At 37.2% G+C, this 27666-nt stretch overlaps 1 long non-coding RNA gene across 2 annotated transcripts; it reads left to right on the forward strand.

Moving 5' to 3' along the window:
* The first annotated feature begins 1935 nt into the window (after positions 1-1935).
* On the forward strand, positions 1936-27401 carry LOC116574785. 2 transcript variants are annotated; one of them, XR_004279482.1, is made up of 4 exons: positions 1936-2219; positions 12555-12634; positions 20735-20800; positions 26890-27401. It is a non-coding gene; the product is annotated as an uncharacterized LOC116574785 (long non-coding RNA). The 2 variants fall into 2 exon arrangements; XR_004279481.1 differs by lacking the exon at positions 12555-12634 and having other exon boundaries at positions 1937-2219.
* Positions 27402-27666: the final 265 nt, after the last annotated feature.

Below are 27666 nucleotides of genomic sequence, written 5' to 3' on the forward strand. Positions count from 1 at the left end.
TGGATCCCTAGACCATCAGTTTTCTGCCCACACTTTTACACAGGCCTCATTCTGAAAGCCAAGAGCAAAGATGGAAGCTAGGACACAAGTTCCTTCCCCACTTCACCAAACCCTCGCAGTTTATTTCCACCTCCAGCACTTCCTTTATCCTGGAGATGTGAGTGTTCTACATGGATGCACTGAATTTGTGTTGTTTTATGACACCATTTGTCATTCAAGTTTATTTAACCACTTCCTCATTCTCCAACTGACCCATTATTCAAACCACCAATCTCATTTCTCCCACTGTATTTGGTCCTCATTGTTTCTTCTAACCCTTTAATACATTCCAGACACACTTTTTCTTTGTTCTCTGAATATGCAGTAACAGCTCAAATTCCAACCATGAAGACAATATCAAACCTTCAAGTGGGCAAAGAGAAAATCCCTACAGTTGTGTCTTGTTCACTGAGTTTATGCTTTGAATGGACTCTGCAGGGCATTATCTATATTAAATCCATTGTCTGTGCTATTGAGTTTTAGGGTCACTAAATCCTATGACTGACCATAAATGAACTGAACCAGACATGAACTTTTTTTTGTTTTTTTTTTTTTGTTGTGTGTGTGTTTTTTTTTTTTTTTTTGACAGAGAGAGGGAGAGCACAAATAGGCAGAGCAGCAGGCAGGGAGCCCAATGTGGGGCTTGATCCCAGGACCCTGGGATCATGACCTGAGCCCAAGGCAGATACTTAAGGACTGAGCCACCCAGGCACCCCTTTCTTGTTTTTTCAGTCCATTTTGTCTGTTTACATTTTTCAGTACTACTGCCAACCAACTGTTGTCCTCACTTCTGTATCTCACACTTTCAAAGGGCCCTCCACCATAGTATACCACTGAGCCTTTATCTCTGAATGTTGTGTATCTATCTACAACCAGTGACAGGCCTATGATACAACATTTGGCAATGTGTATGTAACTTAAAAATTATTGGTGGTAATAGCCAAACTATGGAAAGAACCTAGATGTCCATCAACAGATGAATGGATAAAGAAGATGTGGTATATATATACAATGGAATACTATGTGGCCATCAAAAGAAATGAAATCTTGCCATTTGCAATGTGGATGGAACTAGAGGGTATTATGCTGAGTGAAATAACTCAATTGGAGAAAGACAACTATCATATGATCTCCTGATATGAGGAATTTGAGAGGCAGAGTGGGGGGTTGGGAGGATAGGGAAGGAAAAAATGAAAGAAGATGGAATTGGGAGGGAGACAAACCATAAGAGACTCTTAATCTCACAAAAACAAACTGAGGGTTGCTGGGGGGGGCGGGTAAGGAGAGGGTGGTTGGGTTATGGACATTGGGGAGGGTATGTGATATGGTGAGTGCTGTGAAGTGTGTAAGACTGATGATTCACAGACCTGTACCCCTGGGGCAAATAATACATTATATGTTAACAAAAATAATTTTTTAAAAAATTAACTGGTGTTGTCTCATTTAATCCCTAGTATCTGAATAAAACAAGTCAAAGAAATTAGACCAACTAAATCAAGTTTATCCATGGGTTAGTGTGGTGTCTCCCTAGGTTATATTTTAATTTTAAGAGGGGGTCCTTAGAAAATAACGCATTGACCTACCTAGAAATTTAAAGTGCCCTATTCCGGTCACTCAGGATTATATCCAATGGGAAAGACAGGCTAGTTTTTGGTACTGAGAACTTTTCTGTGTTCATATTCATTATAAAATTGTATAGTCACTATGCTACAGATGTGAGTGGGGAAGCTGGTAGTGAAATTAGCATAAATCACATGATATGATTATGTGGATGAGAAATATAACGAAACACAAACTCAATAAGGTAAATCTGGGAAGTAGATTCGTGTCATAAGCATGCAATGAAGGCTCACACACGAGTTGTGTCTTCCCACAATGTCAGCTTTATTCAAATAAAGCAAAGTTAATCACAATTAGAAGGCAGATTCAGGATTCCAAATTCCATGACAGTTTGCCAAGTGATTAAACTTGGCTTCTTCCAGGGCACACAGAGCAGGAAAGAAGACAAGCCACACAACAAACAAGAAGAGGGTGCAGGAAGTTAATGAACCAAATGCAAAGTCAGCATGTGGGCACACAGCTGAGACGAGGCCCCAGTCCTGTGTGGGTCAACTCGGGCACTTACTGCTTATTATGTTCAAGCAGCGAAGGAACTCAGTGCTGTTAGGGAGATCAATCAGGTGAGCTTTTGGTGGCAGCTGCCTTTTTTAAGTGGTCAGACATAGAGGGGTCAGGTCTGACAATTTGCTACAAAAATCCTCCCTTTTTAAAGGGATTGAATTGGTCTTGGGCCCCTGCCATCCTCCTCTGGTTCTGTTTGTTCTAAGTTCTGGGGTGACGGCTGGTCCCGACGGGATCTCCTAGCTGCAGTATTTTAACTGCTTACATCATTGCTTGACACAGGCCCCTGCTTGACATGAGAGACCACAATTCCCTCTTCAGAAAATGAAAAGTAGTGTTTTATTATTTTTAGAGAAATTAATAATTTAAAGTTATGTTAATGGGAGTAAATTGATCTTCAACATAGATACAATCCACAAGCCATTATTTACACTCTAAAGGTAAGCGATTATAAAGAGACTCAACAGAAATTTCTAGGGTCCTGAAAATATTCTGTGAAGTCACATTGAGCTATACTTTATAACTTATGTGTGCATGCATGTGTGTGTGTACGTACATATATGCACATAATTTTTCAACTTCAAAAGCTATTTTTCAATGTGACAAGAATTTTGAAGTGAGATCTTTCTTTTTGTCTCTCTTCCATGAAGTTTTATCTTATCCATTCTAACTCCATATTCCTTTTAGACTCTGTTTTCAATCCAGGAGTATTTTTGTATTTTTTTTTTCTCAGTTTATCCAATTCTGAGTGGCCAATAACCTGGTTTAGCAAGTTTAGTGAATGGAAAAATCAATAAAATACACAATAGTAAATCTGCCAGACAAGATGAATTCATAAACTATCACAGCCTTTCTGCCACATGAGGCAGCCCTCATATAGATCAGTTATAAGAACCACTTATACCTGAATGCAGTAAAAATGTTTTTACTGACCCCAAACAGTTCAAGGTCATTCTACTTCTTCCAATATGAGTAAGGGTAAAAACTAACAGTCAGAAAAATTCATAGGAATTGAGAATTTCAACACATTTTAGAAGTCAGAATTCCAGTCCTTTCTTTTCATAAGTAAATAAACAGTAACCAAGAAATTAAGTGGCTTGTTCAGTTCTGCCAGATAATTAGTGACAGTAATGAAATCAGACCTCAAATCTCTTGATTTCCACATCAATACCTTTTACATCTCTGGGCTTCCTCTCCAAGAAAACCACTTTTATAATCAATCAATCAATATGTATGTGTGTGTATGTGTGCACACTTCTTGGCCTGTCCTAGTGTTTTTCATGCATTTCACAACAGATTTGTCTTAATAATAAAAAGCTTCATTTGCCACATAATTATCTTATTAATCACTCTTGAAGTAACTCCTATAAAATTGCTATGGAGCCATTTTAGCCATTAGAATGTACATATCTCTATTTTTTTTTAATTTTTTTATTAAAGATTTTTTTTTAATTTCTTTATTTAACAGAGAAAGAGACCACAAGTAGGCAGAGAGGCAGGCAGAAAGAGAGGGGGAAGCAAGCTTCCTGCTGAGCAGAGAGCCTGACGTGGGGCTCGATCCCAGGGCCCTAAGATCATGACCTGAGCCAAAGGCAAAGGCTTAACCCACTGAGCCACCCAGGTGTGCCCTCTGACTATTAAATAGCTGTTTTAATCATGTATTTTATTCATTTACCAAACATTATTGAGAACCTAATCTATGTTACATACTAAAGTTGGTGCCTGGTATTCAGATACAAACACAGACTGAAAGACCCGCGGATCCCCTTACCCAAGAATCCAACACTGCCACTGGATGCAAACAGCAAGAGGTTTATTGGGACGCAGGTACCGGCGGGTGGTCGGCAGCTCCAGCTAACCGAGCACACCAACCGAGGGGAAAGCGGGGTTTTTATAGATTGGCACAAACAGGTTTTGGGTGGGGTAGAGCTGATTGGCTGACAATTTGAACTTTTGAAAGAGGCACCCTCGGTGTTAGTGGATTGGTTTCGGGGGTCCGCGCGCGCGAAGGGGGAGTACATTTGAAAAAGCTTGTGCGCGCGAAGGGGGAGCAAGGAGGGGGGTTGGGCCTCATTACTCAGCAGGAAAATATCTTGCCTACTTGACTATGTGGCCCCTTGCCTACGTGACTATGCCTCTTAGCAGAAGGTATCTTGTTTGAACAGGCGACAAGTGTCACACCCTAAAAGCCAAGCGGTTACAGAAAGGCAAAAGAGCAGTTAATTATATAATTCATCACACAATTTATAATCTAACCTTATACCTAAAAGCCAGCGGTTCACAGAAAAGCAAACAAGCGGTTAGTTCTCCTATCTATCTCTTAAGGGAGGGGACTTTCCAGGGCAGGGGTCTTTCAAGACGTGGTCTTGGCCCTTGTAGTATTATAGGTCAAGTGAGAGAAATGCATACTAAAATAATTATCATAAAAATAAATGCACGTGGGATGCCTGGGTGGCTCAGTAGGTTAAGCGTCTGCCTCAGCTCAGGTCATCATCTCAGGGTTCTAAGGGTCAGGGTCCCTGATCAATGGGGAGTCTTCTTCTTCCTCTGCCCCTCCCCCTGTTCATGCTCTCCCTCTCTCAAATATAAATAAATTATTTTTAAAAAATAATAATAAAATAAATAAATATATGTAATAAAGAGCCTAACTCCATTTTTGATGTTGGATTGCTGACAAATTTCAAGACCTACCACTTTCTTTTTCCTTTATTTCCCACATCTGGACAAGCAGATAAGAAAACCCCACTGCTTCTTCCATTCTTAATATTATTTATCCATATCTATCTATTTATCTATCTATCTATCTATAAATCTTTCTGCCTATCTGTATGAAAAATGTCAACAAGAAAAATAGATTTTATTTTAGCAACAATTCAGTTATTCCAGAATACTTATCTCCTCTGTGCTGGAGACAGCACCAGGTACTGACAATTAAACAGTAAACAATACAGACATATCCCTTTCCCTTACATTATTTCCAGACATGTTCCCCAGATTTCTGCTTATATAAATTAAAAAACTCAAGTAGTTCTTTTGGAGTGTAGCTCACCCCCTCATGAGTCACACTTGAAATGTCACCTTTAGGAACATGTTTGGACTTGAGGCTAGTGTTAAAAAACAAAATTCAGCTGAGTAAATTTGAAGATCTAATTGGCTTATGCAATAATTCCTGGAGCAGCACCCCACACTAGAAAGTAGAGGGGACCTCCATGAAACTGTACAAAGTAGAAGGATTCTATAGACAGAAATGGGAAAAAACAAAATGTCATTAGAAAAAGAAAAGACAGGATGATTTAAGGCCAGGTCACTTTCCTTTGGAAGAAGAAGGAAGGTTGTCTATTATGCAGATTATCTTACTAATATGATCAGGAAATTCCAGAATAACTGGTTAAAGGTCATGTCCTAAAATTAAGTCTTGGTTTGCTATCTTAGGAGCAAGTGTTTCCAATTGGGACCTTTTTTTAAAAAAAATTTTATTACTATTTTTTAATACCAGTTACAGGTCTAGGAGCATAAAGGGGTGGTATGGGTAGATTTTGAAGAGAATCAGCATTGTTTTGCATGGCAACTGCCTTAGAGGAGGACATTGTTTTCTCAGGCAAAGTAGAATTAATCCCCTCAAATAGAGAGAAAAAGTCACATACCACTGTGGGCAGGAATGTCCCCTGCCACTAGGAGTGGGGAGACCTCTTCCCCTGGTAAAGACTATCCATCATAATTTAGGTTTTAATATCCCAGCTTCATCAGAGTCTTTCCACATATCCCCAACACTACTTATAAATACCACTTTTTCCCAATCAAGGTCCTCACTTTAACAACAGACACTCTGAAGGAGCTCAGGTTGCATTGTAATTGAGCCAATCACAAAATGGGATCTGCATTTGGTTTTCAGCAATTTCAGTCCTGTGATTACAAAAGATAAGGCTCTGCCTCAGAGCACACAAGGAAACTCTTAGGTCATTGCTATAGTTTTAACTGGGAATTTAAACAATTCCTTGTTTATTTCAACACTTTGTCCAGAGGCATTGGGAACAACCAATGTCACTGTATTTCTTAGTTTTCCAAATGTTCAGAAATATTATATGGATTTACTTAGTTCCTTACTTCTTGAAAGTAGTGGATTACAAGTAACCAATGCAGTTACTTTGCATATCTCTAAACCAACCGTTCAAGATCTGGGTTATCAGTATTCTCTACTCATGGAAATGGAGTCATTAGACTTTTTAAATCTAATCAGATTAGAAAGCCAAAGAAACTCCAGAACCAATTCAGAAAATTCATCCTTAAAATTCCATTCTTGAACCACTCTTGGTAACACAATCTGTTATTAGTCAGGATTCTCTAGAGGAACAGAACCAATAAGATATTGCATGTATAGATAGATAAATATATCACATAAATATTACATAAACATATGTAAATAAATAATAGAAATATATATAACATAAATGTAAATATAAATGTATGTAAAGCATGACCCACATGATTATGAGGACTGAGAGGTTCATCAATCCCCTGTGTGCCGTAAGCTGGAAGGCCCAGCAAAACCAACATTGGAATTCCAGTCCAGACCCAAAGGCCTGAGAACCAAGGGTGTCCTTGGTGTTAGTCCCAGCCTGAGTCCAAAGGCCTAAGAAACCAGGAGCACAGATGTTTGAGGGCAGGAGAAGATGGATGTCCCAGCTCAAGCAGAGAGTACATTTGTACACTTCCTCTGCCTTTTTGTCCTATTCAGGCTCTTAACGAATTAGATTATGCTTGCCCAGAGTGGTAAGAACAATCTTTTTTACTCAGTCTACAGATTCAAAGCTCTTCTGGAAACACTGTCACAGATATACCGAGAAATAATGTTCTACCACCTACCTGGGCATCCCTTAGACCAATCAAATTAATCATAATGGAAAAGCATAATAAACAGAACTGTCTATCCACTGGAAGGTACCTAGGTGTCTGAGAACCTTAACAATAATAAAGTCTCAAAGTTGTCAAGACAGTGAAAGCAATATTGCAAAGTTCAGTCCAGGGGTGCCTGTCTGGCTCATTCTGTGGAGTATGTGACTCTTGATCTCGGGGTGGTGAGTTAGAGCCCCATGTTGTGTTAGAGATTAATATCCAGATATTCATTTTGAAATAATATTATAGACAACTATAATCAGAAAAATCTTTCAAATACTTCCAAAATTGTGCTAGGCCAAATTTTCCCCCCAAAAATGGCATTTATAAGAAATTTACAAATACAGTTATAATTTTTCCTTTCCAGATTGCAATAAATTATCTGCATACTAAAATTTGAAATATTAATTAAAAGAAAATTCAGTTTTATGTCTTCTTTATTCTTTCCCTTGTTTTCCTTTTCTAATCCTAGAAATAATTTTTACTATATTTGTGAAATATATATGTGTTAACTATTCCTTCTGAAAAAAGTTGTAGCTAACCATTGAACGCAGTGTATCTATGAACCACAGCATATTTGAGAAAAACCGACATCAGCAAAATCATTCTATTATTGAATATCTTACTCTTCGTGGGTATATTACCTTCCTTTCTGTGTCTTTAAAAGACCCTTACTAATAAGAAAGGCACTAAAATTTTGCAGATCTATTTTATAAGATCATCAAGAAGTATTTAAATTATGATGAAACTAGTGACAATCAAAGGACATAAAAGTTTGATAAAATTGTTCCAACTCTGCTATCTTTTGAATTAACCAAGATTTGTACAGTTGTTTGTTGTACTTTTACCTTTGCTGGTCCAGTGAATTTGTCAGAAGAAAAATAAACAAGACATTTTATCATCTATTTACCAAGACAGTAATGAGTTCTCTTATTGCTCAAGACATAAATTCTGTATTCTGTGAAAGATTCATTGACAAATGAATATATGCTTTTCTGCTTTATTGTCAATTTTTTAAATGTAAATCCAGGATTGTTCTCTAAAATTTATATTTTGATTTCACAAAGAAAAATAAGTTACATTAAGTTAAAATCTAAAGTTGTCTTCATTGCTCTTAAGGTAAGTTTTATCTGCCTAAATAATAAACATGGTGGTTGCCCATCAGAATACGTGGGAATAAAAGATAGTATATTTAAATATATATAATTAAATCAAATAAATGTTGATATAAATAAGCATATTTTGGAATAGCACAATAAATGAAAGATAAAAGATGATTATTTGTCTATGATAATATTATAGTTTTTCTTTTCTTTTTTGAAAAAGATTTTATTTATTTATTTATTTATTTGAGAGAAAGAAAAACATAGTGAGAAAGAGAACACAAGCAGGGGGGAGGGAAGAGGGCAGGGGGAGAGGGAAAAGCAGGCCCTCCTCTGTCAGAGCACTAGGAGCAGGGAGCCACCCCACACACAAGGTTGGGCTTGATCCTGGGACTCTCGGATTATGACCTGAGCCAAAGACAGATGCTTAACCGACTGAGCCACCCAGGCACCCCTTTGCTCCTTCTTATTTTTGGGGGGTGTTCAGATTTTATTTTAAATGATCTCTATACCCAACATGGAGCTTGAACTTGCAGCCCAGAGATCAGGAGTCCCATGTTCTACCACCTAAGCCAGCCAGGCACCCCATGAGTTTCATTTATTTTTTAATAGTTTCATGTTGAATAGGAAAGTGCTTTAGTGCTTGTTAAAAAGCAAGTCAATACAAGAAAAAAAAACTTAATATAAAACCCCAGTATGATAATATAAATGCTGAAAATGTGAAAATAATATAAACAAACCTCATATAAATTTAACATTACACAAATATAATCATGTACAGTCTGCCCAATACCAAAGAAAAAAATTAATGATTGGAAATTAAATAAAGATGAATTTGAATCCATCAGATCATGGTGCTAAACAGCGCTTGGGCAGAACGATCAACTTTTTTTAACTTCATTTTCATCATCCATACAGTGGTTATGAGCATCCCAACCTTAAAAGATTGGTGATTAAAATATGTACTGTGTATCAAACCCTGACTAGTGATAGCCAACTAATGGGAGTTCATGTTTTCATTCCATTAATGAGGACAGAGTATGATTCAAAAGTTTTAAATAAAGAGCCCCTTCTGTCATGTATTCATAGTCATTCATTCTTTTTACCATCCATTCATATGTTTATTTATTAATTAATAGATGTTTGTAGAGTCCTTATTCTGTGAAAAGTCCTGTTAAAAACCCCATGAAACACTGAAGAACAGAAATATATTTACTATGAAATTGTTGACGCACCCTAACAAGTCCTAAAATCACACTGAAGTACCTCTCTATAACTAGAAAGAAAGGAAGGTAAAGAAAATAAAATTCTTCATATAAATACAAAGTTTTGGTGAATGAAATTTATATGAAGTGTTTATTAAAAAGATCTGTCTCCAGAAGATATTAGACCTCTTTAAAATATAGTGACATCTGGGTGGTTCACTTGGTTAAGGGTCTGCTTTTGGCTCAGGTCATGATCCCAGGGCCCTGGAATTAAGTCCCGCATCGGGCTCCCTGCTCAGTGGAGAGTCTGCTTCTCTCTCTCTGTCTTCCCCTCCCACCCCAGCCCCCTACTCGTGCTCTCTCTCTCTCTCTCAAATAAATGAATAAAATATTTAAAAAAAATAAATCTCTTTAGAATATTACAAAACAGTAAAAATAATTTTAATGTTATGGAAAATGCATAGTACCAGCTGAAAAACTATTAGAAAAACTATGAAGACAACATAACCTCATGCTCAATTTAATGTTTTCTATATATGAAATTTAGCATAATTTTAGTCACAAATTATAGAAACCTCAATTCAAACTATCTTAAGTTATAAGGAAATTATTTTTTTTACTTAAGAGGAAATCCAGAAATATGCAGACTGCTGATTTGATTGACATGCTAGGTTAACAATGTGATCAAAGAATGCAATTCTTTCCATTTTGTCACTCAGCTAGTTATTGTCTGATGACTGTCAGCTCCTTTCCTACTTTTGTACTCTCCTCTGTGTCACAACGGGCTAGACGCCTTCAACAACATTTCCAAGGAATCAATGTCAGTGGAAACTATGGTGGGAGATTGTACAATGGGAAGAGAAAGAAACTATTTTTTTCTTCTGGTGCTGCTTTTGATGCAGCAGTATCAGTGAATGGTGTTGGAAGAGGGCTGCCCAATGCAGAAAATTTCAGGCTTTATGCAGCATGATCAATAGTACAAACTCTTCTAATCCTGCTCTGTGGCACTAGTACTGTCTTCAGCAAATGAACGGCAGGTATAAGGACAAAGACCTCAGCCCAAGGGTGAGAGCAGCATTCTTTTCTCCCTTTGTTTCTCCTGCCTTGCTCATTCTTTCTTTGCCATTCCACCCCTTTTCATGGCTTTGTATTTTCCTGCATTAAATCCTCCTCTGTTTGAGCACCTGGGTCCATTTTCCTGACTGAACTCTGACTCACAGAGCCAACTTCAATGATGACTACAACCTTAGGCTGCAGCAAGATGATAACAGCACCAAGCATCAATCTAGGTATGGCAATGTTCACGAGGGAGCAGGGGGAGGAGGGTGGGGGCGGGGTGCGGGTAGCTTTCCTTAGGAGTGAAGGTCTTTTCCCGAGAAAACCCACACCATATAGCCCTTCACATCACACCTAAGTCTAAAGCTGTGTAAGTAAATTAGGCGATTTATAGCAAACCAAACACAATGTTTCTAAAGATGGACTTGTTTTGTCTCTCACTTACACATTTAGATATAGACAGGTTGAGGCTAGTACAGTGGCTCTGGTGTTGTACAAAACAGAGTCTCATTCAGTTTTTTACTCCACTTTGCTTAGGATGTGCTCTATTCCTCATAATCCAGATGACTCTCCTTCATGTCCATATTGCACCAGGATGCAGGAAGTAGAGAGGAAAGAACAGGGTCCTCACTTAAGAGACATGCCAGAACTTGCAAAAATCACGTCTGCTTACGCACTGTTGGCCGGAACATAAGTACAGGGACACATCTAACTAAGAGGACTAGCTATAGAAAATACCTTTATTCTGAGTATAAATTAGTTCTATTAAGGTATAAAAAGAGGGGCACCTGGGTGGCTCAGTGGGTTAAAGCCTCTGCCTTCGGCTCAGGTCATGATCCCAGGGTCCTGGGAAAGAGCCCCGCATTAGGCTCTCTGCTCAGCAGGGATCCTGCTTCTCTCTCTCTGCCTGCCTCTCTGCCTACTTGTGATCTCTGGTTGTCAAATAAATAAATAAAATCTTTTATAATTTTTTTAAAGATTTATTTATCTATTCGACAGACAGAGATCAGAAGTAGGCAGAGAGACAGGCAGAAAGAGGAGGGGTGAGGGAAACAGGCTCCCTGCTGAGCAGAGAGCCCAATGCTGGGCTCGATCCCAGGACCCTGGGATCATGACCTGAGCCGAAGGCAGAGGCTTTAACCCACTGAGCCACCCAGGGGCCCCAATAAAAATCTTTAAAAAAAAAAGGTATAAAAAGAAAAGACTTAATCATCAGAAATCTTTAAGTCTCAGCCAATCTGCCCATTTGGACATTTGCCCATCAGTACTCATCCTTTCTTTTCTACCAAAAAAAAAAAAAAAAAAAAGGAACTGCCTTCCAGAGGAACAAGCACCAAGCCCCATCACATTAGTGAATTTGGCAAGAAATCCAGGAACTCTTAATAATTCAGTTCTCTCCACAAATTGCGAAGGGAGCTCCTCAAGGACCAGTAATCTATAAACTAAAGCTATCTGCTTCCAAATTAAATAATATTCAATAAGTGTTTGGAAAAGTTCCATAGAAATTTTTTTTACATCTTGTTGGGCAGCAATAGCAAACATGCTTGGTTCTGTAGGTAAAATGAATTTCTTCATTAGCCAACATGGTAGTTGCTGGTTTTGTTCTCTGCAAAAAATTCTTCATCCATGACCCTCCATAGTCATACTTGACATAGACTTTAAAGAGAATGGTATCCTTAGAGACTTTCACAGGCCATTTTCTGCTGGTGCAAGTTAGGGACCAAACATTTCAAGTAAGGCTTGTGGGTTCTTTGCAAAGCAAGCCCCTCAAAAACTTGGTAGATTTGAAGTTGGTTTCCAGTCAACCCCATGTGTGAGTTACCACAGCCAAAATTCTCATCTAGCCATAACTTTTCAAGGCTCTGGCATTGCACCAACTGACCTCTGTGTTTTGCTCATTCCACTCTATCTGAACTTAACTCTCTGAAGGCCCTATTTGAGCATGGGTTTAGGTGGTGTTTTAGCCAAGGTCTCTCTCATATCTAACACAAGATTTTCCTTGTGTGCAGGCAGTTTATTTGGGAGTGTGTTGGCAGAGAGCAGGCAGGAGGTTCTGGAAATCGAATAGAGAAGGAAAGGAAGTAGTTTCAGTTGTGGCATGACAGATGACTGGTTTTATGTGTGACTTTCTAAACAGACTCGGGAAATGATTCTCAAAATTTTCTGCCTGAGGAGACATAAAGAAGCATTCAGCCACTGATTCACATCTCCTATTAGGTAGGTCACCCCAGTTTTCCTGAGTTATGAGTACTGAGGGGATGCCACTGTGTCCCATGCCAAAGGGTTAGAAAAGCCCTGGAACAGGCAAAGATAAATACCCAATACAAGCTCTGAGGTAGAGTCCTGTCAAGCAAAGAGAATAATGTCTACACAAGATTTTTTTTACAATAGCTGTGGCTGGAACCCGAGGTGAAGGAGAGAAAGTGAGGCAGTATATAAGATGTGACTGTACAGGTAGAAATGTATTATCCTTAATCTGATCTTTGCTGCCTGAACCATTTCCCACTGTCTTGCCTGATTTTTAAAAGGAAAATGCTTATGAAAGACCTGAGGCCACAGTTAAATCTCCTTTTGAGGAGATTGCAGCCATGTCTTGTAAACACTTCCATTTCAGGTAGAGAAACAGTTGGATTTTTCTACGCTGCATAGTCCTAACTTATCATACTTTCGATCAGTTTAGATTACAGGCTACAGGAAAATAGCAATATTCCCTTCCGTCTCCATCTGTAGGTTGGCTAATTCTAGATTGAGTTCACCTCCCTTCTGAAAAGATATACCCAAAGTAGCAAGAAACAGCAATATGACAGTATTCTACACATCTCCTTCCATACAGGAACTATAGGTTGGAAGAATTAGTTCTTCAAAATACAGGAAGAATTAGTTTCCCCAATTTCCTCTCAGTACAGCCAATCTCACCAACTCTCCAGGAGACTGCATGGGTTACATCAAGCAGGGCCTCTGGATAAAAAGAAGAGTTCGGGGGGCACCTGGGTGGCTCAGCGGGTTAAGCCACTGCCTTCAGCTAGGGTCATGATCTCAGGGTCCTGGGATCGAGCCCCGCATCAGCAGGGAGCCTGCTTCCTTCTTTTTCTCTCTGTCTGCCTCTCTGCCTACTTGTGATCTCTGTCTGTCAAGTGAGTAAACAAAATATTAAAAAAGAAGAAGAGTTCTAATGTCAGGAAGAGGAGGAATGTCCAATACAGAAGATCCAGATGAAATGATCAGTGAGGTTAGAGGGAAACTAGGAGAGGGTGGTGGGACTGAAGTTATAGGTAGCGAGTAGTTCAAAGAGAGAGAGACTGACTGTGTCACAGGCTCATAACAGATTATAAAATTTAGTTCAGAAAATTGACTGTTGGATATAGCAGCAAGATGACCATTAGTGACAATGATAGAAATGCTTCTTATGAAAGTAGGTCCCTAGGCTCCTTTTTATTTAGAGAATGTCCATCAATCCCACAGAAACTTTCTACACATTCTATTTTCTAAAACTGGAAAAATAAGTTCTTGCTTTTTAGCATAATGGGGATGATTTGGAACAAACAGCACTAACTAATAAGATTAGTAAAAAAAAAAAAAAAAAGGTCACTCCTCAAAACCAATGGCATTATTTACTCAAAATATAATTTTAAAAGTTCCATATATTTCAAATAACACTATTGTTTACAAGAACTTTTTAAAATAAATGTTTGCCAGTAATGGGAAAAAAGCATCAACTTCTAACTCTTACAATTACAAAATCATTCGTATAATCTACTTAAATATCACAGAAACCCAGTCAATACTCAGAAAATAAGAGTTTTAGTAATAAGTAAAACTAATGACTTTATGAAGAAAGTCAATGAGCAATCATGATCCTGAATTCTGATTTTCTAATTCCTCTAAGTACCTCAAGGTATTGTGATAGTCGCAATCAATTTTTTCACTTCAATTAAAAATAACTCACTATTCAGTGTTTGGAAAGGAAAGGGAAATATGTAACTATAAGGAGACTAATCAAAGAACTGTAGCTAAGATTTCTTGTTGGCACTATATGTATTTATATAATTACATTCATATAATTACATATATAATAAAAAATTATAACAGACCTTGAACAGGAGGTTTAAATAAGTGTGATTTAGGGAGTTAGTAGAGCTGTCCTATTACATACAATTGGACTCTCTACTCTTCTTTATAAAGGGCAGGCCAGTTTTCCCAAGGGGAATTCTAAAACTCATTAGATATGTGAGATTCATTATAATTAGTTTCATTTAATACCACAAAAAGGACTTGTTCACAGGCTATTTTACTCTCTTCTTCCTCAATAGATGATTAGCTAGTTTCATTTTTAAAAGGAAGATATACTCTAGATACTTAAATGTAGGGCATCTCTTCCTTTCAAATCTCAGAAAGAAAGGTGTGCTTCGGTTTCCCTATGGAAAGTTCTAGTATTTTGCCCCTCTTTTGAAAGGGGAGCTAATCCTGCTTTCCCTATTCTTCTTTGGCTTCCTCCTTTCATCAGCACTGAGCCTCTTTATCCTTTTTTTCAGCTCAAAGGATAATTTGTCTCATTCCAGGCCATTCAAAAATTGCACATTAGGAAGCAAATGAAAACAATTCATCTTTAATTATAAAATAGAACAGCTACGACATTAGTTCTTAAATAGTATAAAATTTTGATCCTTCACTACATCAAAAAACCTTCTTAGAACTTAAAGCTCAACGACAGACAATAAACAAAAATCTTTTGGTGACTCATTTGACATCTTTACTAATAGGTGAATATAAGGCACATATTTGTGTTAGGCAAAGAGAAATAATTTTCATACGTATTTAAATTGCCTTATTAACATTAAAACTCATCTTTAGGGTAAAATGTACTTTTGCACTTTACAGTGAGAAAATCAACAAAATATGCCAATATGAAGGGAAAATGTAAATATAATACTAACTAATGTGAATTGGTTGCTTTTTAAAGAGCTCAATGAAGTACTTATATGATTTTTTCATTAACCTTGAATATGAATAACTTATAAATGATGAAATCAAGACTAAGAATCGCAAGGCTGGGAATCCAAAGAATCTTGGTCAGTCAATAAGGGATTAGCAATACAAGGGACGCTCCATGTGGTGCACAAGGCTCTGGATCAACAATGGACCAGCATCATACAACTGAAACGTAAGACAAGTGTCTGTAGCTACCAAATGTGGCATCAAGAATCAGTAACAGAAAAGAACAAATCCACGCTTGTCACACTTAGATAGATGGGGACTGTTACCTCCTTGAGCTGCATAAAACCCAGAGTTTTAGGATCATTTATGAGGGTTTCCACAAGAAGGGAATACTGGTGGATATGGTACTCTGGCAAAAGGGGCTTGAGCTCATCTTACTGCAGTGTAAACAAAATATTCATTAAGTATTTCTCCCTCAAGTTAGGAGAGAGTTCAGAAAACATAACATAAATGCTCTCACTGATTCCATTCTTTAGAACTTTTGCTAAATTCTGATACCAAGAAAAAAATCTGTCCATCTACATTTCTTTATTTACATTTCTTTATTTCTTTATTCTTTATTTACATTTCTTTATTTATAAGGAAACAAAGTGATCAGATAAAGACTGACTAAAGGGAGAGGAGAGTAACTTGTTTTAGAAAAGATTCCAGAAAAGGTCTCTAAAAGGAGCTGACATTAAAGCTGAAACAAAAGCATTAAAAAAAACAAAGAAGAAGAAAAGAAAAAAGCTTAGAAGAAGAAGTACAACATAAGAAACTACCTACTCAAAAGCCCTACATGAAGAATCTCATCCTTTGCCTAAGTAAATGATTGATACTGGTATGAAGGAGATCAACATAAAACACTATTGATCAGATTGATAAGGTCCAGAATCTACAAAGCTAAGGATTTTTATTTTATTTGAGATGCAAGTGAAAACCATTAATGGTTTTGAGAAGATAGTGGAAATGACCAGATTCACATGGAATACTAGACTGTTCAGGTAGAATAAGGGAGAAATGATAGTGGCTTAGACTAAGATGGTGGCAATTGGCAATGAATATGAAGACAAATATATACACATATATTTGAAGATAGATTCCAGAGCACTTACTGATGAAAACTATGCCAAAGTTGAAGAAAGGTAAGGAATTGAGGATTATTCCTAGGTTTTTGCTTTGAGTTAGTATTTGAGTATTTGAATCATGGCATCATTCACTAAGGAAGAAAAGATTTGCAGGATGAAACAGTTTGGAAAAAGGAATAATTAAATAACTGAAGTTTTCCTTTTAAACATCTTCATTGCAGAGATGTCAACTAGTGTTTCTCAAACCACCCAATGAAAAGAATTACCTAGAGAACTTATTACATATATAGATTATCAATTTTTCTGCTAGAAATTCTCATTCATTAGGTCTGAGTTGAGCACAAAGTAGCGTACTTTTTTTTTTTTTTTTTACTCTGCGGATATTGTGCAGCTATCAAGGAGAAAAAGAAAATGAAGAAGATCTCTAGCAACTGATATAAGGTGATTTCCAACATACTTGAAAGGTAAAGTTCAAAAGAATATCTGTACTTTTCATGTAAGAAAGAAGGGACTATAACAAAATGTACATATATCTACTCATCTGTACAAAAAGAAATACAGAAAGGATAAACCAGAAATAAGTGTGATTAGCTATCTATAGAAAGCAGTTGGGAATGAGCTTAAAGAAAGGAAGAATGGGAATATGATAGAAGGGATGAGAAGAAGATGACAGTGAGCATATATTTTTGTATAGTTCCAATTAAAACTATGAACATTTTTCACATACCCAAGTAAATAAATGATTAAAATCAAGCAGGATTTGAAAGGATCCCAAAAATGGAACATAAATAGTAACAAACCTAACTTTTTTACAAACGAATAACAAAATCACACTGAAGGCCGTAGGAAAGAACTAACCTAAGTAACTTTGGAAAACAGTACTTTAATATACTATAATTAAATATACACAATATATACTGCAAGGCTAAAGACAGAAAGATCTACCTACCCACAAATATTAAACTTTTTAGTAAATTTATTTTTAACAGGGGTATAGGTTAATGATTTTTAAATATTTTATGTGTATTTTAGAACTGAGCGAAAAATCGACTGTAGATAATGGGAATTGGATTTTTAGTTGTTAAAGAAAGTAGTTACAAATAAGGAAATGGTAAGAAAGAGGCTAGAATAATCCCTATGGTGTTGGATCAGAATCAAGGTATTAGTTTGAATTCATGTATCAGTTTGAACTGTGTGTGTATGTACACACCCAGACAGATAAATATAAAAATCAACAGATATTTGTACATGTGTATGTATGTATTTGTATATATGCTTTTAAGTCTGTCTGCTCACAGGGCAATAGGGTAGCTTGGATAGCAAAGGTATGATCAGCATCATACCAAGATTCTGATTTCTAAATACCATTATTTAATACAAGGAACAAGAACTCTATGGAGAGATGACTGATTCAAGGCTGGGACAGGGAAAAGTGAAAGAAATGTCTGAAATATTTTGTAGTGCCAGAAAGTAAGCTACAACTCATAGAGCTGTGTGGAAAAAACATGGGAGTGATGGAGTACCAAAGACCAAATCTGGAACAGTTTGAGAAACAAAATAATGAATGATAGCAATGGATTTTAACCCATAGAATAAAATAAATATCAACAAGTTTATACTGATTTTATATATATATATATATATATATATATATATATATATATCTGAATCAATACATAAATGAGGGAGAAGGAACAACTCTTCCTTTTAGTCAAATTATAGTCAATAAATGTAGAAGACTAGGGTGAGTGCTGTGAATTGTGTAAGACTGATGAATCCCAGACCTGTACCCCTGAAACAAATAGTATATTATATGTTAATTTAAAAATGTAGAAGAAATGATGGGAATAGAAAATGATAATTTGTCAAACATCACAGTAATTGTTGAAGCCAGGGATTTTGATGGATAACAAAATTAGTGTGATGCAATAAAACAAGAAGCAGAATACTTGAACAACCCCAAATAATTACAAAGGGAAAGATAGTAACTTTGCAGCTATCATTATAACCGAGCCATCAAAGTTAGTATCACCAGTAGTGAGACATATGATTTCCTGAACTTCTTGATAGGGTGCAGGTAAGGACATAACATCATCCTGTGGTATTCTTTTTTTTTTTTTTTAAGATTTTATTTATTTATTTGACAGAGATCACAAGTAGGCAGAGAGGCAGGCAGAGAGAGAGGGGGAAGCAGGCTCCCTGCTGAGCAGAGAGCCCAATATGGGACTTGATCCCAGGACCCTGAGATCATGACCTGAGCCTAAGGCAGAGGCTTAACCCACTGAGCCACCCAGGTGCCCCATCCTTGGTATTCTTGTTGGGAAATGCATAACATCAGTCTAACCAGGAGAAATTATCAAACAAATCCAAACTAAGAAACATTCTACATTGTTTTACATGTACTAATTTTCTAGGATTCTCCATTAGTTCAAGGTCATAAAGAAAAAGAAACACAGGAACTATCTTAGATTGAAAAATGAGAAGATATGGCAAATAAATGCAATAAGGGATCCTGGATTCGAACATGACCACAGGACAATATTTGAATAATAGTCTAAAAATTAGTTGGTAGTATTGTGTCACTGCAAACTTTCTGGTTTCAATAATTGTGCTATGACATGCTATGATATATGATATGATAAACTTAACATTTAGGGATGTTGGGTAAAAGGCACATGGGAATTCATGCTTTTCTGAAGTTTTTTAGTAAACTAAATTTAATAACAGAATTTTATAAAAACTTAGTTTAGACATTTCTTCTTTTGCATTTCCTTATGAAAGATGTCTCCTTGTTTAGGGATAATGCTAGTTCTGTGAGGAAGATAAGATTTACTCAGAATGAAGGCTAACATTCATAAGGTGTGGCACAGGAAACAATCAACTTTGAATGACCACTTAAAGATATCACACACGTAAGTGTCACAATGTGGGGAATATTTGAGGAGTTGGTGAGCCATAGAATTAAGGAATTTTCTCATTGTAAAAACTCTTCCTTTTCCAACTTCTTGGCTTCAATCTCTGTGAAAATACTTCAGTGACAGGAAGTTCATTATTTTAAAATGCAGTCTCTTTTATTGTTGAAAGGCTCTTGTTGTTAAATAGTTCATCATTTTACCAACCTAAAATTGGCTAATATATCTTCTGGGTGGAGAAGCCTAATTCTTTTCATAGGTCAAACTCCAATAGTAGATTAGAACCATCACCTTTGGCCCCTGGTCTTGTCTCATCTCATATTCTCAGTTCTTCAGTTACTTCTCACAGGGTTTATTCCGGACACTTGACTGCATTGATCACTTTCTCCAGCATAATAACCCATTTGTTGAACGTGATATTTCAAGGCTGAAAATGTTTACTGTTATATGAAAAAACTTCAAACATAAAATTTCTAATCAGTAATTCTTCACCTAGCATGATTCATATATACCAATTATACCAATTGATAAGTACAATGAGAAACACCTAATTATTTCATTTTTAGAGAACTATTGTAATAAGTACTTACCTATAATGTGCAGGCAATGTGAATGATCTTTTCATGCATCTGTGCACCTCTGAATGCTGCTTCTGATGTAGCTTAACAATGACATGAATGGGGGGGCCTGGGTGGCTCAGTGGGTTAAGCTTCTACCTTCACCTGGGGACATGATCTCAGGGTGCTAGGATCGAGCCCCGCATTGGGCTCTCTGCTAAGCAGGCAGCCTGCTTCTCTCTCTCTGCCTGCTGCTCTGCCTACTTATGATCTCTCTTTTTTCTCTGTCAAATAAATAAATAAAATCTTAAAAAAAAGGAACAATGACATGAATATGGAATCCTGTTACATACGAAGTTAAACATTTAAATAAATTATTTGTCCCAATAGACGTACAAATATGAATTTTTATGATTTTTTTGTGTACTTCTCACTTTCGTTATTTATTTTTAACACTTAAGTGTATTCACCAAACTGCACCATAAACATTAAAATATATTACTTCACTTTCCTTTTATGAGATTAAGGATGGGTAAATAAGCCACAAAATCATATCCATATACATTTACTAAGACTAGACTGCCTTTGCCCCCCAACCCCCAACACTACTTCACTCTTCATCTCTTTAAAGACCTCCCAAGACATCTCAGGCCCTCTCTTCTGTGAAACTTCTGTGAACTAATCCTTTAGAATGAACTTAAAATAAGTTGCTTGCATTTAAACAATGCACAAAACTTCTGCAGTGAAATTTATAACACTTTGTTGCAATTTTTGTCTCTACATCAGAATGCAACTCTTTGAAGGAATGAAACTACATCTTATCCTCAGAACCTAAAACAGTGCCAAGTACATGTAAGTTTTCAATAGTTTTTTTTTTCTTGTTTGTTTTATGAATAAAATCATGAATAAAAGAAGAAATGTTTGTTGGAAGATACTCTTTGCTCTCTAGGAGTTATATTATACATGTTTAATTAAGTACATTGAAGTTACTTTTTCTAGTATGTTCCTGAGAACGCTTAAGGAAAAGTTAGACTCATTGATGTTTCTTAAGAATGGACTTTCTCATAACTTGTATATTTTCATATGCAGTAAGTGAAAATTAGTCTATGGCAGGCTTTCCTCTATCTCAATTAAGTTGCAAACAACAAGGATTTTAATATTTAAATAAGGGTGAGACTAGCTTTTTCAATAATTCTGCTTTCTCGTATTTAAAAAGAATGTCAAAATTTTAACTTCTCTGACTTGTCCTTTTAAAGATTTATTTACTTAAATACATTTATTTGTTAGAGAACATGAGTGAGCAGGGGGGAGGCAGAGGGAGAGGGAGAGAGAGAATCTCCAGTAGACTCCCCGCTGAATTCTAAGGCCCCTGGGGCTCCATTCAGGTCTCAATCCCAGGACCCTGAGATCAGGACCTGAGCTGAAACCAAGAGTCAGACACTTAACTGACTGAGCCACGTAGGCACCCCAAGTGTGGTTTTAACATAATCCCAAATATTGAAAATAATAGCAGAGGATTAAATATCTAGTGATTTCAATCTCTTTGGTCAGTATTTTGACATTTTTAAAAAGTAATTCCCATCCACCACAATATTTGCACTTTCAGTCTCTTCCCCCTACCACTAAAAACAAGAAAAATTCCTGGTGACAGTTACAGAATCATCCACAAGGGGGCAAACATGCCTCATACACACAGGGGAAAATTAGCAGTAATAAACCGCTTACACTGGAGGAAAAATAAATGGAAGTGAAGTCAGTAACTAGATTTGGCCCAGATTAGGAAAACAAAACAAAACAAAGCAAAACACCAGGGCTACATATGTCTTTAAAGATAAAATATTTGTTTAATTTCAACTTTTTATTCTTACTTCTGATGCTAGAGAAGGTACATCTGAAAGTCAGAGCCAGGAATAACTTGGGAAGCACTTGAAAACACGGCAAGCTCTGTTATACTTATTTCCATATAAGAATTTTGATATTTAAAAAGTTTTGTAAAATAAATTTTTGAAGGACTTATCAAAAATTCATACCTCAGGGGCGCCTGGGTGGCTCAGTGGGTTAAAGTCTCTGCCTTCAGCTCAGGTCATGATCCCAGAGTCCTGGGATGGAGCCCCGCATCGGGCTCTCTGCTCAACAGGGAGACCGCTTCCTCCTCTCTCTCTGCCTGCCTCTCTGTCTACTTGTGATTTTTGTCTTTCAAATGAATAAATAAAATCTTTTTTTAAAAAATGCGTACCTCACTTTAGATGATGTCATTGACTTAAGGGTCAAGAAATCAGAGTCAGGAATGAAGCTGAAGCACACACTGTGTATTCCTATGTGACAGAGTGAACCTTGGGGGCTCCTGCTGTGTTTGCTCTTAGCATAGCACTGTCAGTCAGAATTTTCTGCTCTGTTGATCCAATATACAGTTAAAATCAAGTGCAGTCCTCAAGATCTAATTCCTCAGTTCCCTGCTTACCTCAGTTAGAGTCCATGAATCTTTGATTACCAGAATCACCCTTTCCTGTAGCTTCTAGAGTCTGGTCGCCCTCATTCTCTATTGTATTAGCTGTCCAAAATGTCAACCCTTGCAAAATAGAAACTTGTGCCAATTCAGCACCTATGCCAAGGAGCTAAATATGGTTGGAGAAAAATGACAATGGCTAATTGGTCTCATTTAATTCATAATCACTAACCCTATGTGAACTCTTAGTATTTACCAGAAAACTGATTAATTAATCAATTTTCTTTCCCTCTTTCCTAGATGATGGTTTCAGAACTTCTTTCTCCTAACATCTCCAACACTTACTCCTTTTTCTAAATTCCCAGATGCTTTTTATTTTACATAGAATATGGGTGGAATAAAAATTCCATAAGCTCCAAACATCAAATCTACCAACCTGCTTGTCAAGAGAAAAATTACCCAGACCAGACCTAGGCCAGGAGGCCCCAGAAGATGGAAAGTTACTAACAATAAGCTAGAGATAACCAGAAGCCCTTCTGGGAGCAAGAGATAACAAGCGGCTTCTGCTTTTGCTTCTGCTTCTGTAAACAGGCTTCCCTCCACAGGCTCCCTGCACTACTGTTCCCTCCTAAAGCAGCCCCCACTCCCCCAGTTTAAGTCCAGCTACCTTCAGTCAGCACAGCCCTTAGAACCTGACTACCTGCACTACCCTACAAAAGCCCTAAAACCCGGTTGCCCCAGCCACGGAACTTCGAGCAGGAGCTCATCTGGGTCCGCCACTGTAAAATAAATCCGAGTTCTACTTCTCTCAGTGTCTCTTGGTCTCTTGCAGATCTGATTATTCTCTGCAACATTTCAAGCCAAGAGAAACCACACACTCAGCCTTCCCTCCTTTGGTGAAGAAGTATTTGTCCCCTGATCTCAGGCCAAGGCCTCTACTCTACACTGGATTCCTCTCCCCTTACCTAATGAAGGATTTCTTTTCTACTATGTCTCCTCTCTTCCATATCATCAATTATTCACTCTCTACTAGAAGTTCCCTTCAGTATACAAAGGTGTAATACTTCCCATTATAAAAGAAAAAAAAAAAAACTGTCTTTGCTCCCATATCACACCTTAATTACTACCCCATGGCTCTGCTTCTCTTTATAGCAAACTAGTCAAAAAGGATAGCTCTGCTTAATGTTTCTGCTTCTTTTCTCCCATTTGCTGATTTTTGTTCTCTCCATTATACAAGAACTATTCTTGTCAAGGTTATTAGTTATCTCTAGGTTGCCAAATCCTATACTAAATTACAGTTCTCATCCTAATCTACTAGCAGCAATGGGACTAATAATCACTCCCTCTTCCTTCTAACACATTTTCACTTGGCTTCTGGGACAATTCTTATGTCTGCTGACTTCTTTTACCCTTTACTGAATCTTCTCGATACTGCACTGTCCCACTGCTCCATCCTCCAACATCAAGTATTCTCTGCCTACACTTACTGGCAAAGTAATTTCATCTTATCCTCAGGCTTTATTATGATGATTCACAAATTTTCTATTATACCCATGACACCTCTCTCCCTGAGTTTCATTTTTTTAAGGATTGATTGATTTGACAGAGAGAGAAAGAGAGAATAAGCAGGGGGAGAGGCAGAGGGGAAAGCAGGCTATCCACTGAGCAGGGAGCCTGACATGGGGCTTGATCCCAGGACTCTGGGATCATGACCTGAGCCAGAGGCAGTTGCTTAACTGACTGAGCCACCCAGGCACCCTCTCTCCCTGAATTTCAGACTAGTATATCCATAGCCTACTTTACATCTCCACAAATATCTGATAGGCATCACAAATTTAGCAGGTCCCCAAATAAACTTCTAATCCCTTAAATCTCTCTCTTGACCACTGTTCAAAAAGTTCTAAATGATTTTTCACTCACATACCTTTCTCACATACCTCATCTTCTAACAATTTTCCCATTAAGTAATTCACTGTGAACAAACTAGCCTTCTAGTCTGGAACACATAAAGTATAAGCTCACCTACCTACAAATGCCAAACCTCTTTTCAGTGTACAGTTAACCCTAGAACAAATGGGGGAGAGGCATGTCAACATCCTGTGCATTCAAAAATCCATGTGTAACTTTTGTCTCCCCCAAAACTTAACTACTAAGAGTTTACTGTTGACCGGAAGCCTTACTGATAACATAAATAGTTGATAACACGTATTTTCTGTGTTATATGTATTATATATTCTATTCTTACAAAGTAAGCTAGAGAAAATGTTAAGAAAATCATGAGAAAATCCATTTACAGTACTGTACAATAAAACATACACCTATAAGTGAACCCATGAAGCCCAAAGCCATGTTATTCAAGTATCAACTGTATTCAAATGACTTGTTCCTACACTCCTTCCACATCTCTGCTCAAATCATCCTACAAAACTGCCTCCACCTTTGCATCATTACACTGCTGCTTCATGGCTCTTCCCAAAACTAAAAAAACTATATTTATCTGCTTCTGATCTTCTTCCCCTGGAACAGAAGATCCTTAAGGAAGAGATTCATTTGTTTACTTCTGTAACTTTGTTTCTTAGAACAGCAGCACATATTGGATACTCCACCAATATCTGCTGAATAAATATCAACTTCCTGCTGACCAAACACAATTCACTGAAACTTATGTTTAAATCAAATTTAAATTTCCTTTTTTTATTAGCCTTAATTGGATTTGAGGAATTGATATTCAATCCTTTTTCATGAAAAAAATGAAGAATTATAGAAACATTTTTAATAAATGTTATCTAATAATCCATTCATTATAATAGAAAAGTTTTCAATAAAGAGTACTTTCTTCAGAAGGGATTTATTCATTTGGTCAGGTTCTTTAAAAGACTTCAACTTAAAAAATAAAATTTAAAGAGTACTACTTAAGGGGCGCCTGGGTGGCTCAGTGGGTTAAGCCGCTGCCTTCGGCTCGGGTCATGGTCTCGGGGTCCTGGGATCGAGTCCCACATCGGGCTCTGTGCTTGGCGGTGAGCCTGCTTCTCTCTCTCTCTCTCTCTCTCTGCCTGCCTCTCCATCTACTTGTGATCTCTCTTTGTCAAATAAATAAATAAAATCTTTAAAAAAAAATAGAGAGTACTACTTAAGTAGATTGTTTTATTTCATGACTTCATAATAATGATTTTAAAAGAAAGGTTTATTTGAAAATTACTTACATCATGCTGTTGAATGTATCATATGCTGTTTACTAAGCATTTCACTTAAACTAATAAACATTTCACAATTAAATATACTGTTCCAGTTACAGAATACTCCCTGTATTATATTGGTCTGGTATTATATGTCAACTCCTTACCAGTAAAAACAAGGTGAATTTGTAGCAATGTCTAAAGGAACAGTTTCTGTTCGGTTTGTAGCACTTCCCTTCTTTCAGTTATATGGGTTGGTACCATTCATTATCTAATACCAATGTTCATATGAATGAATGTTATCTTGTACTTTTGTATCAGTGCTTTCATATTAATGTAGGAAATCTTACACTATCTGTAATTATTTGAATGCAACTTGTACTATAACTATAGCTTTGTTACCCCTGAATTGCATTTGTATGCGTTTTATAGGATATATTTTCTGACCTCATTGAAAGAGATATTTGGAATAAAATTTTAAGATTTCTGTGGAACCCAAGCAGAGCAGTCACCAAACACACACACACACACACACACACACACACACACACACACGTACCATTATTATAAAAATTCTCCTCCTACCCTTTCTTATAAATCAAGATTATGTAAGACAATATTGACTGTCACATACTAAGTGCCCAATTCTGTCCTAATAAACCAAATTCCCAGCTTTAAACAGACTCCTATGGAGTGAGGAGAGCAGGAGACCTGGCAAGCCAGTGGGTGACAGACGCTGGAGCTGTATCACCCTGACAACTCCTCTCTGTAATAAATCTGAGAAGCTAATCTCTGCTAAATTGTTAATAGCTGCTAATGAGATACTCTATACTCCGTTACCACTCCTTGACAGTGTATTTGCATTTAAATGAGCCCCTTCTGGAAGGACTCCTTAACCCAAAGAACTGGTTCTACTACTGACTGCTTCAGGCACACCTGGCCGCTGGCTCTACTTTCACATTGTCCCTTGCTGAGACTCATGAGATCATTAGGCCACTTGATCTCTAACTCCAGAATATCAGAAAGGAAGAATTACAGACCTCAGAGTCAGAAGCAAAAGATTATTATTTTTTTTAAAGACTGAAATAAATAAATAAATAAATATCTTTCACCTTACTCTAGCCTTCACTAATGAAGTTGTTTGGCAAACTGGTGTATGTCAAGTTCCAAGAAGAAAGATTCAAGCTTTATGTGTCGACATAAAATGTTGCTCATTTATTATTCCTTTTCTTTCTAGTTCCCTTATGCCTCTTGCCATGGTATAGTACCTGAACAGCTAATTTCTCCCATTTTACATCTTATTTTTGTCTTTTCCCTAGGACCATCAACATTGATTCTCTGTCATGAGTAAAAACACCTGACAAGAGTACTTTGATGGATGAAGGAGCCTAATTATCATGAGACACTGTCTATACCTCCAGTGAGTCTGGCTTCATAGGACAAAAACTACACTAGGAAGGACAACAGACTATGTTCTAGTCCTAAGTCACCATATTTAATCTCCACTGCTTCAAGACAAACTGAAGGAAAGACTTTGCAAACATATATTTTTTATTCTTAAGGACAGCCATTGCTCTTCTTATTTTAAAAATGGACAAAGTCAGACTGTGAATGAGAGAATCCAAGACCAGATCTGTTTAACTATAAAACCCCTGAACTTCAGAGTCATCTTAGTCTTCTGGTTCCCTTTGCCTTCCCATTCTCCTTCTCCTTAACATTATACAGACTTTTACCTCTAGCACCTGATACCTACCATACACTGCAACTAAATTATAAATTTTTTTTTGAAGATTTTATTTATTTATTTGAGAGCAAGGGAGAGAGAACACGTGTACACAAGTGGAGGAAGGGGCAGAGGGACACGGAGATTCTGCGCTGAGTGTGGAGCCCCATGTGGGGACCCTGAGATCATGACCTGAGCCGAAGTTAGACATTTAACTGACTGAGCCACCCAGGCCACTAAATTATAACTTATTAACTACAAGATTTAGCATATTCTCTTTTCCAAGGTATGTATAACTTTAAAAGAAGATAAGCCAGCCCGAGAGGCCAAGGGTGGCACTTACCAAGCATGGACTCTGTCTAATGCCTGTCAT

This window comes from Mustela erminea, chromosome 16, assembly GCF_009829155.1.
Source record: "Mustela erminea isolate mMusErm1 chromosome 16, mMusErm1.Pri, whole genome shotgun sequence".
NCBI classification, from domain to species: domain Eukaryota; kingdom Metazoa; phylum Chordata; class Mammalia; order Carnivora; family Mustelidae; genus Mustela; species Mustela erminea.